Genomic DNA, 13,409 nt, shown 5'->3' with positions numbered 1-13,409 from the left:
GGAAAAAGAAAAAGTTTTTGATTAATCATTGAAGAGCAGTATACTATTAGTAAACGATTAAGCACGGTACAGTTCAGATTTCGCTACCACCTTCATTTGAGTCTTGCGGCTCTGGACTGGTAGCTTTAAAGAAAATCCGCAAGGGCGCGACGTGCCGCCTCTCGCGCAACAGAAATGACGTGTCGAGTGTTTAAGACAGCAGTCCACACGTAAGGAAGCATAATTACCTTGAGCAGAGACTACTGTGACCAACATCGCGGTTCCTTCAGAACGAAGCTCTTTTATGCTTCCTTCCAGATTAAGTTTCTTTTTAAAATTAATGTTGCACAAATTTTTAGGAATTTTAGTTACATAAATTTATGTATTTTCAAGCGTTAGATATGTTCCTCATTAAATCTTGGGTAAATTTGAGCATTTTAAAATATTTCAAAACAGTTGATGGAGATTTCTATAAATAATCAGTATATTGACAAACTTTTAGGGTATGTTCCACAAATTTTGGGGACTTTGGTTAATATTCCACGCGGATGTATTATCATATGACCCCTACTAGTACCCAATCAGGCCCAGACTTGGATAAGTCGGGTCTACTGACTAGCCCCCGACTAATATACCGTGACGCTACTGGTCGGGGGCTAGTCAGGTGACCCGACTAGCCCCTGAATTCAAGTGGGGTCGAATGGTCGGGAACCAGACTAGTTCCCCATTTGAATTTCTACACGGGATAGTTTATTGAATTCGTTTAAATAAATAATCACATTTATCAACTTATTTTGAATTTTCCGGCAATTATTAATAAATTCCCAATTAAAAAGACTCATATCGAAAAACAGAATTTTTTCATCACCCGATGTGCAAATAGGGCATTTAATTATTGAATTTATTTTAAAAAATATATGAAATTTATCATCTAATTATGAATTTTGTTGAAATTACCATAAAGCTCCCAATTTAAAAGACTGACATAGAAAAAAAACGATTTTTTTTCGTTCACACATACCAGAATAATCCATTTGCTTCTTAAATTTGTTTAAAAAAATCATTAAATTCATCAAAAAATTATGAAATTTGCTGAAGTTATCCTGAAGTTTATAATTTAAAAAACGACATAGGAAAAAATACAATTTTTCTGTCGACAAATTTCTGATCAATGCATTTGTTCCTTAAATTTGTTTAAGGAAATCATAACATTTATGAAATTATTATGAATGTTGTTGAAATTGTCATGAAGTTCCTAACTAAGAAGACTGACATTCAAAAAACTAAATTTTTCTGCCGACAAATGCCCGAATAAATTATGAATTTGTCTAGAATTATCATAAATTTCCTAATTGAAAAAAATTGTCATAGAAAAAAAAACGAATTTGTCTAGAAAAATGCCTGATTACTGCATTTGTTCATTAAGTTTGTTCATAATACAAATAGTTATAATCCTAAGAGAAAAATGTTTTAATTTAATATTTTTACCATTAAAGTTTCTTTCAATATAACTTAAAAAATGTATAATTATGGAAAATCGCAGAAAACATTTTTTTAACAAATAGTTTGTTAATAACCATATGTTTTGTTTATTGTTTAATATTGGAACATCTTTAACTTATTTTACTCATGCAACTTAGGCGATTTCAACCATTTTCCTATTAATGACGATCACCGGGAACGTCAAATCGAAAAAATAGCCATTTTTTCGACATATTTGTTTATTTATGAAAAATTGAAAACCTAATTGAATAATAAGGCTCGACAACTCCCTTGGAAATCTTATCATCTTTAAAAAAAATTCAAATCAGTCAATATTTGTGGACTGTAAGTTAATTTGAAACAAAAAAGTCATTCCCCCCCCCCCCCCCCCCCCCCCCCCCCCCCCCCCTATGGGCCGCACGGACAGATAGACAGACGCCATCGTAAAAACTTGTTTTTCGGATTCAGGGGTCTCGAAACATGGAAATCCGTTGAAAAACTGCGGTGTCAAATTTCGGACAATTCTAATACTTTCTCAATCATAATTGATGAGAATGTAAAATCGTAAAATTATGGAAAATCGTAAGAAACATTCTTTCAACAAATAATATTTTTTTATACAATTTTTTGTTACTTATCATATAATATTAGAATATCTTTTTCTAATTTTATTTTATAAAACTTTGAGCATTTTAACCCGTTGCATGTTACTGACGAGCAATTAATTTTTCTTGTCATAATTGTTTGTTTATAGAAAAATGTAAGAATAATTTTAAAATCAGGATCGAAAACTCTCTTAGAAATTTTAGAAGCTTTTCTTAATTTTTTTTCAAACAGGTATAGAATTATCGGTAATATATAATTATCTTATATCGGTAAAACCTACAGATGTTTTCTTTTTATTAAATCAACCGTATCTACTCAGTCTTTATCCTCCGGCGGTATTGCCCTTTTAATTAACCCTCGGTTTCTACTTTATCGTCAGTAGTGATATTATCACAGTTAAACTCAATACCAAATAACCTGGGTTGTATCTTATCTGGCTTTATGTGAAACAAATTAGAAAGTGGCGGATTTAACAGCGAATTCGGAGAATTGAGACTATTCAGAAAATTCGGGGAATTTAGACAATTCAGGAAATTCAGAGAATTTAGAATATTTAGGGAATTCAGAGAATATGGAGTATTAAGAGTATTCAGAGAATTCTGGATATTCAGAGAAACTTTTGCGTTTACAATTTCTACAACTAAACTTAATATTGTAAATAGAATACCTGACTAGTGCATTTATTTAACGAAGGCGAATTGTTTTTTTAATTTCTGGTCGTGTTGAGTTTCGGACTGGGTCTTATTCTGTATCTTTTTTGGTGGCGCAATCTTTTAGAAAAACTGTTTACCTCATCTTTTTTAACTAACAGAAAAAATGATTTGGAAACATTTTAGAATTTATTCCAATAATGACAAGGCAATATTCAAAAATTTTGAAGATAGAAGGCCAGGAATGATTTATTTAACAGCCGATGCCGGCAGTAACTTTACTCAGATGGCAAATAATGACTTGAATGTCTCTCAGCTTACACAAATACTACGAAATTTGATCAAAGAGAAAGAGGATTAATTATAAATTCAATAATTTCTTTAAATAATATTCTACTCCTAGAAAATTGCCAAGAAATTCAAAAATGTATTCCTCAGTCGTTTTCTGCTTTTTCTTTAAATAAAAAATTTTTTACATTTTTTTAGTGAAGTATTTACATTAAGGTAGTTGTCGTGTCAAAAGTCAGATATCTGAAAAAAATAGTTTCTCTATGAGTTTAAGAATAAAAATAGCAGAACTGATGTAATTCTTAATAAAAAATTTTGCTTTTTATGTAAAATTTTAAAATTCACAAAAAAGAAAATTCATTTTTACCATGTTTTTTTAAGTTGAATTTTTGATTAATTGTGAAACCAACCAACTTTGAAAAAATTATTGCATTTTCATAAATAAAGTCTTATTTTTTCCGAGAATAGATTCTCTACAACTCTGATGTTTCTAATTTTGAAAGTCAATTTTTTCACGGCTGAAAATTGTTAGCACATTTTTTTACAAGAAAACATTTTTAAAGAAATAATTATATTTTAAGATTAATTAGTTATTTTTTAAATTGGAAATAGTAGAGTTCTTGTAGATGGTAATTTGATTTTTTAATTTTTTGATAAAAAATAATGTATTTTATTTAAAATGACATCAGTTATAATATCTTGATTCTTAAAAGCATAGTAAAACTATTTTTTCAGATATCTGAATTATTTTATAAGTATAGCAAAATTAGCAAAAGTTTAAAAAATTTCAGATGAATTTATTCAGAAATTATATTTATAATGATCTTCAAATCTATTTATAACCTTTAAAAAATTTGTATCAGTAACATTGGAACGTTTTTAGTTTTGCCAATATAAAATTAAAAATTATTTAAAAATTAAAGTTTAATTTTAAATCATCAAAATCTAACTGTTTCACGACAAGTGACTATTTACACACATTTGAAATATAAATATTGAATATTAAAGAACTTGCAACTCAACTTTTTCTTAAATTCAAGAATTTTCAATTTCACATCCTTCAAATTTAAGAATTTTTCATTTGCAAAATTAACATAAATTTTTTTGTAATTTTAATCATTTAAATATGTAATATCCTTAATTTTGAAGTTGAGAAATAAAAATCATGACACATGGTATTTACCATCATCAAAATTTACAACATTTTATTTTCACTTCCACCTCTTTAAAATTATAAAAATTTGAATTCCAGAGCATTCAAATTGAAAAGTTTTTTTTGCCATTTTTCCATTAAAAATTTTGTAAAGCTTAAGTGAAACAATTGAAATTTATTTAATTTTAATGTTTTAGATTAGAATTTTTTCAATTTTTAATATTCACATTTCCAAATTTCACTTTTAATTTCCTTAATCAACCAAATTAAATATTTATTAATTGCAACTCTTAAAAATTGGACTACCCTATTGAAAGGTTTCAATTTATTTATGTTTCAAATGAAAATCTTTAATATTAAATAATTTGTGATTCTACGTTTTTAAAATTTAAGAATTCCTCTTTTTCACCTTTTTTCAACAAAATTCACTTTTTTCGTTTTTGCTTAAATCAGAAATGAAGTAATAGAATTGAATCAGAAAATCCAACATTTTTCACAACTGAAAATTTTACTAATTTTTTTCAGCTGGAAGACGGTCGGTCTCAGTTGTGTATTCAAAAGCCACATTTTTCATTGAAAATTCATCTTTTTTCATAGAAAGTTTAAATGCTTGACTGAAGGTTGAAGTATTGTTAATTAAATTATTTTATTCGCTGAAAATCTGTCACACAATCTGTCACTAGTGTTTTTTTATAAAAATTAAAGAAGTGTAGGGGAATAAAATTTCTTAATTCAAATTAATGACGATACCTTATTCAATTCTAAATAAACGCACTAAATTCTATCAAATTTTCTGCCAAAAAAGGATTCCTACCAAAAGAGAAAACAATTTGTCCCAAAAAGACATATTTTCTAATAATTATTTATAATAAAAATAATAGTTTTTAATTAATCAGTGCTAGTAGGAAACATGAATTTCTAATTCATATTGGGATATCCCAGGGATATTCACAGGATATCCGGGATGTCTATTGGACGTATCTGGGACATTTGAATGTCCTAATTGAGATATTTAAAAAATTGAATATCTAACTTGGAACTTTTCGATATCAGACAAACATCTCATAGATATTCCGGATATCTTGGGGATATCCCTAAAATATCGAAATTTCCACATTGTAGGATATCTGAAAAGTTATCCCTGGAATATCTTTGGGACAACCTGGGAGACATAATGAACATTATTATTTTTACATACATTTGATTCAAACAATCCATATAATTAAAAGTCTTGATAAATCTAAAATAGGAAAAATTCGAAGAAAAAGCCAACCTCTGACAGAACATGAGATATATATATTTAACCCTATACCATAAATGTCATGGAAATACTTTTTCAAAAAATCGAGTCGCAATTCAAGTGGAAAAAGTAAAAAATAGGACAATTTAATAAAACCAAGAAAAGTTGTACTATTTTTAACTCCATTGAAACAATTAGAGAGCTACATTTATAAATTTTCAACATGACCTAGGCTTTTTCTATTTTCGAAATTTTAACTTCTAGTTGTTTGAACTAAGTCCGAATGCGCTAGTCGTGATCTGAGTTCTGTTCGCGATTTTCAAAAACTTTTATTTATAATTTTTTCTTATTTTCGGATAAAAATTGCAATTATTTTGCACAATTTGTACAAATTATTGTTTAATATTGTTATTTGATATTAATTATTCTTTATTCTTTTAAAAATAATAATAATTAAATTGATTATTTATTCTGATTGCAAATATTTGTTATAAATTATTAATATATTTATTTATTGAATACCTTTTTTCTTTATGAAAAAGATACTTTAGGGCCTTTCAAATAAAAATTGGTCAAATTTAACTATTTTCTAGGGAAGTTTTACAGAATCGATTAGCGAAAAGGGAGACAGCTAAGATTAGAAAAAATGACTAATTCTATTAGTCGATGTTTCCTTACTCAATAGTGGGAAGCATTAAATTGCCTAACAAAATAAGGAAAATATAGGAATTTAAATCATCATTATAAAAAGATTATTAAAATAGAAGACGTGAAAAATGTAAAAGTTTAATAAAAAGATACGATGGTGTGATATTTCTAAGTATGTTGAAATTATACGAAGGTCACACTGTGAAATGATAAACGTTATGCAGCTCTGCCACAATTTAAAAACATTGCCTTCTGATTGTTTAAACAAAGTAGAGAAAAATATGGTTTTTATAGCATCTTTAAATTTTAGGAGATTAATAAACTCGTCATTTATAACGATTGTTATAAATAACTAAGCAAAAGTTTATGAAGAATTAACAATGATATTAATGCTAGGTGTAAGTTATGCAACAGTTTCGAACAAAATTGTGAAACTGGTTAGCCTCGAAAAATTTTTATTTACAAATAAGACGTACAGATAATTTTCTCTTAAAAATAGCAATTTTTTAACAACAATTCTAAATATATTTTAAACACTTTTTTGTTCCGTTAAAAAAAAAATCAAGTTTCAAACACAGATACGAATTTTTAAATAAATTATGAATCTTTAAACAAACAAAAAAATACATTTATAAGCCAATAGGCTGTTCAATTTTGAACCCGAAAGATTAATTTTCTACGAAAAAATACTAATTTTCAACTAAGTACATGAATTTTCATCTAAAAAGGATCAATTTTCATCCAAAATTAGAATAATTAAAATGCTAAAAAAAATGATCGACAAAAAAATAATTTTTTTTAATATTAAAATTACTCAAATGTTTACCTTTTTAACCAAAAAAAAAAATAAATTTACATATAAAACTTAGGGTAGCTCAGTTTGCAGGTGCAGAAGTAAATTTGAAACATAACAGAAAAAAACCGAGATAAATTTTGTATTAAAAATATATTAGTTTTAATTGAGTGTTAAACTAGAATGATAAATCCTTAAGTAAAAAATTTTAATTTTTCTTCAAAAAGATCAGTTTGCTGCAAAAAATAAAATAGTTAAGTTTTCAGTTAGTAAAATAAATTTATAATCCAGAAACAAATAATTTTTAACAAAACATGTTTTTCTTCCAAAACAATTATTCTTTCTATTACCAAAAATTAAAGATACAAGTTCCCAGTTAAAAAAATAATTCATCAAACAAAAAAATAATTTCTCAACAAAATAATTAAATTTTAAATCAAAAAGATAATCTTTCAAACAAAAAAGAAACGAATTTTGGACAAAATAGTTAAATTTGTGATCAAAGAAATGAGTTTCAAAACAAAAATATGAAGTTTCAACTCATAAGAGTACTCTTATACCAAAAGAATGCGGATTTTCAACAAATAAATCAATTTTCGACACAAAAGGTTAATTTTTTTACCAAAAAAGACTTATTTAAAAAAATTACATGAATTTTTATATAAACCAGACAAATTTTTAACTGAACCTAAAATAGTTAAAATGCTTAAACAACCACATATAGAATAATTACATTTTTATTCCAAACTATACATTTTTAAACAAAAAAAAATTATTGTCAAAAAAATAATTACATTTCGAATCCAACAGATGAATTTTGGACCAAAAAAGATACAATTTCAATAAAATATATAAATTTTCAACTAAAAAAGACAAATTTGAAACAAATAGGGTAGTAAATAAAAAAAAGAACAAACAAAAAGAATTTCCAGCTGAATTAATTAATTTTCAACTAAAAACATAAGTTTTAAAGCAAAAGGGATACATTTTCTACAAAAAGTAAAGTAATTAAATTTTCATATAGTAAGACAAATTTTTTACCAAAAAAGAAACAAATTTTCAACAAAGTATTTAAATTTTCAACCGAAGAAAATAATTTTCAAACTAAAAGATAAATTGTCGACTGATGAGATTTTCACCTATAACAGATAAATTTTGAACTGAAAACAGAATAGGTAAATTATCATTAAAGCAATTTTTAATTGAATTAAAATAAATTTTTGACAAATTGGAATTATTATCAGCCCAGAAGATTAAATTTCTGTCGAAAAAGATAAATTTTCAAGAAAAAATCGAGGTCACATTTTCAGTTAAAAAAAAATTCTAAAAAAGAAGATAACTAATTTTTAATCAAAAAGATAAATGTTAAACAAATAAGATCAATTTTCTATCAAAATATATGAATTGGTAATAAAATACATTATTTTTAACCAAGTATTTAAATTTTTGAAAGAATCTTTAAACAAAAAAGGTGAACTTTCAGCGAAAAACGTTTTATATGATAGTTCAACCAAAAAGGATTTTAATTTTATATAAAAAGTAATTGAAATCGACCCAAAAGGACAAAATTTTTACAAAATAAATTTGAATGTCGTGAATATTCACTTTTCAGTTATAGATTTTATTATTTGGTTGATAATTTACAAATTTTAAAAAATACATATTTTTTTGGTTGAAAATTAAACTATAGTTGTCAAAATAAATATATTATTGATTTAAACTTTCATCTTCTTAGCAGAAATATTCCATCTTTCTTGGAGACAAATATTTTTCGTTGAGAAGTCAATTTTTCTTCTTGGATAAAAAATGAACCCTTTTTTTTAATTCGCTGTTTTTATTTAAAAATTGACCTGTTTTTATATATTTTTATTTATTTTTTTTTGACAAAAATGCAACTTTTTGGGTGAAAACTTAACAATCTTGTCCAAAATCCATACTTGTTGGTAAAAAATTTTACTCTTCATCTTAAAATGAACTTATTGCTTCCAATTCTTATTTTGGTCTTCAGAGAAGAACAAGAAAATTTTTAAATAAAAATTAGACTATTTTTACAAATGTTTTTTTCGTCAAATTCATTTGTTTTAGAAAAAATTACATCTTTATTAAAGAAAAATTCAAGTGTATGTTGGAAAATTCAACAATTTTGTCGAAAGTCATACTTTTTAGTTGAAATGTCTACTATTTTGTTGAAAATCCAGTAGTTTTGTTAATAATTCTACTATATCCAAGAAAACTTACTTTTTGTTCAAATTTAATAGTTTGGTCTTGAGAATAGAACTAAAATCGCTTCTGGGGGCAAATTTCATTTTTTTTCGAAAAATTGTTTGTTTTCATTTAATAAAAAATTCACCTTTTTATGAGAAATTCCAACTTTTTTATGGAAATGCAACTGTTTGGTAGAAAGTTAAACTATTTAGTTGAAAAGTCGTACTTTTTTTTGATAACTTACATTTTGTTTAAAATTTAAATATTGATGTTGAAAAATGAACTGAAATCTTTCCTGGATAAATGCTTAACTTGCATAAAATGTCATTTTTCATTATAAATTAATTTTTTGTAGTAAAAATGTTTGTAACTTCATTGGAAATACAAGAGAAATAGTATAGAACTCAACTACTTTATGAAAAATGTATCCTTTTTGGTTAAATATTAATCTTTTTCCATTAAAAATTAAATGTTGTTCGAAGAAACTTATTTCTAGTTTAATAATAATTTATATTTTTATCTTAAAGAGTCAACTGAACACTTTTTTTACAGAAAATCAAACTTTTTTTAAATTCATCTTTTTGATCAAAAGATTTATTTGTTTTAGTAGAAACCTAATTTTTTAATGCTTTTTTTAGTTAAACATGATTCTTTTTTACTTGAATATTCAACTCTTGTATTCGAAAGATTTGGCTTAATTAGTTTGTTGCGTGATCTTTTTTTTTAAGAGACATATATTCAGTTGGAAATTCATCTCTTTGCTTGAAGTTTTAACAATTTTTTGAAAGTTACTATTTTTTAATTTGCTCCCAAAAAATGTTAAAAATAGTCATATTTTCTGATTGAAACGTGATAGTTGGTCCTTGTTTAGAGTAGTTAATTTTTAAATAAAAATTATGTGATTATTTAAACAATTACATATTTTTTATTTACCAAATTTCTAAAAATTCAGCCATAAATATCCAATTTTTTCTCAAATTGTTATCCTATGATACTTTTTGATAAATAATTACATAAGTTTAATCAATGTGTTACATTGGTCAACAAATTAAATCTGCTGAAACAATTTTTATTTGCTCAGGCAGTTTTTTCCGATAACTTAAAAAAATTATATAAAATAGAGTAAAACCAATTAATTTTCTGGCTCTATGGTGCAAAGAAATAATATATTGACCATTTTTTAATTGTTTAAACAAATTAAATTTTTTTAAATTCAAGTTTTGAAGAAATCAACTATAAATTGGATTAAAAATTTATCTTTTTTGGTTGTCTATAATTCAACTGCTTGTTTAAAAATTTAACTAATTTTTTTGTTGAGTAAGGATTATTAACTATTGTAGTTGAAAATTCAACTATTTCGTTGTAAATTAACTTTTTTGTTAAAAATGGAAATTTTTGGGAAAAGAAATCAAACAATTTTGTAGAAATTTCATGTATTTGTTTTAAAAAATTGACAATTTTGGTAGAAATTATTCTACACACAACGATTCAATTAAAAATTGCACTACTTTATTAAAAACTCAATTTATTTGTAAAATTCACTTCTTTGGCTCAGAAATTGACTAATTTGTTAAACTTTTTTTTGCTAAAAGTTAATTTTCCGTCCAAAAAATTAATTCTTTTATTTGAAAATTTAACTATTCCATTTTTAGCTAACAAATTTTACTTCATAAATTTACTATGCTACTATTTGGTGGCAAATTAATATTCCTACATAAAATTTGGTTCTTTTCGATTTAAAATTGATCTTTCATAGTAGAAAAGTAATCCTTTTTATCAAAAGTGAACTCTTATTGGAAATTTAAGATTTTCCTGAATAAAGAGTACTTACTAATAAAATAAGATGATTTCTTAGACTCATTTGAATCAATTAATTTCCCCATGTTTGAATCAAGTATTTAAGTTTTTTAAATTAAAGAAATCATTTTGTAATGTAAGATAATAATTATCAAGTTAAAAATATATATATTCATATTTATTTGATTTAAATAGTTGACACGTTTTTATTAATTAATAATTTCTTTATATGAATAAAATATTGTGATTCATAAATATATATTTATTTAGTCAATTATATTTAATGAATGTTGGAGTAATTTATTTAAACAAATTCATTCGGATAGCATTGATCCCTAGCAATTTTAATATTTTTAAGAATTCTCGTTTTTCTTATCTGTATTGAAAAAAATCAGAAGGCAATGTTTTGAAATTGGAGACAAGCTGTGTCAAGCTTAGAACACCACAATAAGACCTTCTGATTGTGTCAATAAAGCCAAGAATGTCACAATAATATTGTTTCATTAAACTTTTTCATTTTTTATTTTTTTTATTTTGATCACATTTTTTAAGTTATTATATACATTCCAGAATAAACTGATCAATTTGTATCAAGCAATTAGTTGATTTAAATTTGACCCATTTTAATTTAGAAAGACCTGAAAGTATTTGTCAATGGAGAGAAAATTTATTCAATTAAGATAAACTTATTCAGGGACTCAAGTTCATACTTCTGCAAGGAGATGCTGATTCAGGGCAAATAGATTTTCTAAGTTTGCGAAAAAAATTTCCATTTTTTATGGAAAATTTAGAAAAACATACATCCGAGAAAAAATTGAACAATCAAAACCAGAAGTCTTTTAAAAAGTAGTTCATAAAGAACCCGAATAAATTTTTTTTGAACTTTGCTCAAACAATGAGAAGTCGACGATTCAAAATTGAGATGGGCTGCTTCGAGTTTACAATGTCACATCATGACCTCCTTATTGTTTCAATAGAGTTAATAATGCAGCACCGCAATTATTATCCGATTTTAACGTTTTTTCCAAAATTAATGCTTATAAAATTTCGCCTCGAACTGTCATGACCGATTTTTAAATTTTTGTTTATTAAATAACAAGTAAGAAAAAAAATTTGGTCTTTGAAGTATACCGGTTTTAAAAAAATGATTTGATTCAATCCAAAATACCCATAAAAATAAAAGCTTTTATCCAAAAAAAGATGACTAATAGCAATCTTATGGACGGCGGCTATTTGTCCATTAATTTGCACTAAATTTAAACAATTTATGGACAAGAAGATTATTTAAGTTGAATTGATAAAAGTTAATAAGTAATTTATTGATACAAAAGCCATTTTTGTAAACAAATATTCATATCGGGCATGTTTGATGGAAGAAATAAAGTTTTTTCTATGGAATCCATTATATATTATTGGAAAACAAAACTTAAGTATCATATTTCGTCACCAAATCGAAGTAAATGATTGTTTAACAGCCATTTATTTAGCGATAATCTTTGGATATGAATCGATTGCACTTGATAATTGTTTGAACAAATTTAATTAACAAATGCATTATTTGGCTATTTTTTAGCATTTAAATTTTTGTTTGTACAATCAACTGTAATGCAGTTGTACAATAAATTTTTTTCCTTATGGAATATAATTGAAGTTGCTTAAAAATAATTCCTTACGATAAGTTGATAAAGACTGATGACTTATTAATAGAACTAAAATACTACTTGGCTATCTTTTCCGATAAATTAAATTGTCAATCAAAATAAAAATAGTAAATCGTTATCGAACTGTTAAAAAAAATAAAGAATCTGTTATTAACAGCAGACTATATAAAAAAAACAAGTTTTAATGCTGTAAAATGGACAAATAATGAATTTGTTAATTAAGTTTGGTTAACCAATCGCAAAATGTGATCGGATCATAGAAAAAAACATTCCTAAATAACTGGCTGTTTATTCCGTCCCGTGTGGAAATTACCCTATTTGGCCCTATTACAAGTCAGGCACTAATCGGGGGCCTCGTTTGGCGAGGTTTTATTAAATGAGGTAATATCTAAAAAAGCGTAATGATTTTTTTATTCTAAAAATATTAAGAATATATTTAACAATAATTTTACACCGTTTTTTGGAGAAAAGATTTATTAATATTATTAAATTTATCTCAAATTTACTTGATAAATAATTATGAAGTTAATAATTTTATGCGAAAATAAACTTTTTATAAAAACAACGATCAACATCTTCAAAAAGACGTAATCTTATTTTTTTGCAGTATTTTTTAGAAAATTGCGAATTTCTAGGAACATTTATCAATACCTTTGTATGGAATTTTAAGGAAATCCATATTGGAAAAGATACATATAGATGTGGGTGAAAAGTCTGCCAAGAGTCATAAGACTGCAAATTTGTACAGATGCTTATTTTTAAATTGATCTGAAAGGTTTGTCATATGTAAATAAAGTCTAATTCTTCATGTAGTTGAAATTGGAAAAAGAAAAAGTTTTTGATTAATCATTGAAGAGCAGTATACTATTAGTAAACGATTAAGCACGGTACAGTTCAGATTTCGCTA

The sequence above is a fragment of the Belonocnema kinseyi genome, chromosome 1 (assembly GCF_010883055.1).
Source record: "Belonocnema kinseyi isolate 2016_QV_RU_SX_M_011 chromosome 1, B_treatae_v1, whole genome shotgun sequence".
Classification (NCBI taxonomy): Eukaryota; Metazoa; Arthropoda; class Insecta; order Hymenoptera; family Cynipidae; genus Belonocnema; species Belonocnema kinseyi.
The sequence above is the reverse complement of the archived record's forward strand: the minus strand, read 5'-3'. Positions refer to the sequence as shown.